This window comes from Aptenodytes forsteri, unplaced genomic scaffold (genome assembly GCF_000699145.1).
Source record: "Aptenodytes forsteri isolate BGI_AS27 unplaced genomic scaffold, ASM69914v1 Scaffold229, whole genome shotgun sequence".
NCBI lineage: Eukaryota > Metazoa > Chordata > Aves > Sphenisciformes > Spheniscidae > Aptenodytes > Aptenodytes forsteri.
The window spans coordinates 4,247,913-4,251,137 of record NW_008795863.1 but is presented as its reverse complement, the minus strand read 5'-3'; positions in this window follow the sequence as shown (position 1 = coordinate 4,251,137).

Sequence of the window (3,225 nt, the reverse complement as noted above, 5' to 3'; positions counted from 1 at the left end):
TGCCATAATGTGAAATGACATATGTGTTTTCAGTGTGGGGGAACATCAAAGGGAATCGAAGAATAAATTATGACTGCTATTTGTGTAACTGTGAAATCTTCTGAGGTATATTTATTTGCAATACCTGTCTGCTTTTTAAATTATGCCAAATTATGCACAGATTTTATGCCAGCATAATAGAGAGAGTTTTTCTAAATGCAATGCAAGATAATTACACAAAAGCTATCAGCTGATCTTTTAATTTCTATTGCCTGGAGAGTAATCAAGTGACCTTAACTATAGCTGTTATTCTACATATAATATGCAGATCTTTTCAAAACCCAGATTTAAAGATTAATCCTTGAAAAGATTTAATCCTTGCAACAATTCTGTGAGGTACATACGTGAGCAAACTGCAGTCCAGAAATTAGGTGATATAAAAATTGGTGTTAAACTAGAACTCGGCATTCTTCTTTACCACATCTTTGCTTGCATCTGCTGCTTCGGTTGTCTATCTGTGTGGGGTAGAAATAGAGCTGTAGAGAAATCAAAATCCTGACCTCTCTTGCAGAATAATCTGCTTATTCTGCGCCGAAGTGGGGGTAGTCTCAAGACATTTTTCTTCCTTTTTCAATGTGTCTGCCTGACCTTTGCAGCTGAACTTTCGGACTCTGCTGACTGTGCAGCCTCTTCAAGTCTCTGCAAGAAAGTCTACATATTTTAGGGGTTGTTTGCATCATAAATATCCAATTGTAGGGAAGAAGAGAAAAATCAATATTTCTTTTCTTCATTTAGCAACTTTTTACAACTGTGAGCAAAGATCCAGGCATGTATGCACAAACATCCAAGAGTAATGAGGTTTAAAACTCATGGTTTGGAGAAATTTGCATCAGCAGTGTGGGCTCTGGGCCACTTTGTTGCCAGTTATCCCTTTTTGTTTGGGGTACTGCAATGTGCAGCTAATGCGTCATGTGGGAGAGGACAAAGAGACTTCAATGGAGTCTGAAATTTCAGCTAATCTCTCTGTGGTGACATACTGACAGATAGGAAAGCAACGGTAGGATCATAAGGAAACAAAATTGCAAAATTAAAAAATTGCCAGAAGAGCTGAAAATACCAGCCTATCTCTAATCTGGGAGCAGCCATCTGACAGTATACTACCAAGCTAGTATCCTAAGAAACACCTCAGAACTGCAGGATTTTCTACATTACGGTTATTCTGTTTTCATTTTAAAAAGACTGAAATAGCCAAGTAAAAATGTAAGAGCTAGTGATGATGTTAAAAACTGTAATCCCTTAGGTGACATTATTGCACCGTTGTACCCAGAATATTGATTCAGAAAAGGACTGGGTGGTTTTTAGGTTCTGTTTTCATGATCAGTGGTTGAGAAAAAAAGGCTTTTGAATCAAAAGATTGGAATAGAAACATTCAGACTATAAAAGCCTATATGCATTTGCATTCATTGTTAAAATCCAGCCGAAAGGAAAATACTGCTGCTGCAGATTATTCCTGCATTAGACCCCACGTAGTTTCCTGCTGTGAAATGTATCCAGAAGTGCTGTTCTGCACTGGGAGTGTGTTAATGCAACGGCAGCGGTGGGGGCATCTCTCCCTCCACGCGGCACTCAGGGACACCTGGCATTACTTCCAATCTCCAACGCTTTTGTTATTAAAGCATTATTATTCTTAGGAAAATCAGAGTCCCCTGGCTTCTGTGGAGAATGCTATTTCCAGAAAAATTTGGGAGGAAGAGCAGTTGGTTCAGAGGAAAGCTTGTCAAAGCTGCTTTTTAAAACATCTAGTAGCCTGGAGTATTTTCAGCAGACTATTTGCAGACAGTAATTGCGAAGTTTTAAGTGTCTCTTCCATTCTCTCAGCTCTTACCCTGGGCTCAGCTCTTTAGCATTGGCCAGCGAGCATCCTTGCATTGCAAGTTTATTGTGTGACTGAATATTTCAGCCCGGGGTCTTAATGAATATGTCTAGCATTCCTTGTGAGAACTGTACAATCCTACATGTGAGTTTGCAGAGCGGCTTGCTGGTTAAATTCACACTTATTATGAAAAGCCACATAGAAGTTAGAGGGCAGAGGAAAGAAAGAGGCACCTAAAGAGAAGAAAGGCAGGGCCAGAGGAGAGCATGTCATTCAGAGGAGCCGTGTGAAATCTGACAAGTGTGCATAAATATTGGGCCTGCCCATAATAGGGCTGTGATTCTGCAGTTCGTACTGAAGTGAGGTCAGTGGGATGCCTTGCATGACTAATAATGAACCACTCACATCAGTACGTGCAGCACAACTTTGGAGCCCGAATAGCTGCAAATACTATAGAGTCACTTTGCTCTGTAGAAATAAAAATGGTTATTGAATTTTGGTTGTGGATTGGGTTTTTTTTTTACTTTTTTATTATTATTTTTGTCTTATTTGGGAGTAGAGAATTTTTTGTTTTATGTCTCAGTAGTGCTGAATGGTGTTCAAAAAATTTTATTGTTAAAGAGCATCTCTGCTGAATCATTTGGAAGGAACATAGAGCCACTTATTTCATCTTGCAGTATCTGCAAGTCACTGCTGGAATCATAGCAACAAGTGATACAGAGCGTACATAATGCTGTACAGGAGCCCAGTGGCAGAAAGCGAGGTTAAAAAAAAAGAACTATCTTCTTTAAGCACCAGTCAGAATCAATCATTTGCTATTCCTAAATTGTGAGTAGTTTTATTATCTGAAAAGTGGGAGGAGATTTCAGATAAGTATATGCCTTCTAATAAAATTGATAATTTATGCCTCTTAGAATTTAAGGTTGCAACAAGCTTTCCCTTCAATTTTTGTTATAAGGGTAGACTATTTAGCTAAAACCTGCCATTTTTATGTTGACAGTTAGGGAAATGAATAGGCAAAGTCTGAAGAGGATTCATCCAAATGAGTTTCGGTTCCAAGTCATTAAAAATAATTATCTCAATTAGAGTTTTATTTTGCTTAACTCTAGATCTACTTTTGCTTCAAGTTTCTTTGTCTCCTTCTGGGGCACAAACGGCTTTCTCCAGTTTTCCCATGTAAATGAAAACGCGTTGGAAATTCATACTTCAGTTATATGCAAAATAAAGAGAAAATAACGAAGCCAGATTAGGAAACTGGGTGTCGTTCAGGGCATTCGGGGTGGCCAGGAAGAGCTTTTCCAGCATTGACACTGGTGAGCCAAGTAGCACCGGGGGGGGGGGGGGGGGGGGGGGGGGGGGCGGGGCTCGCGCGG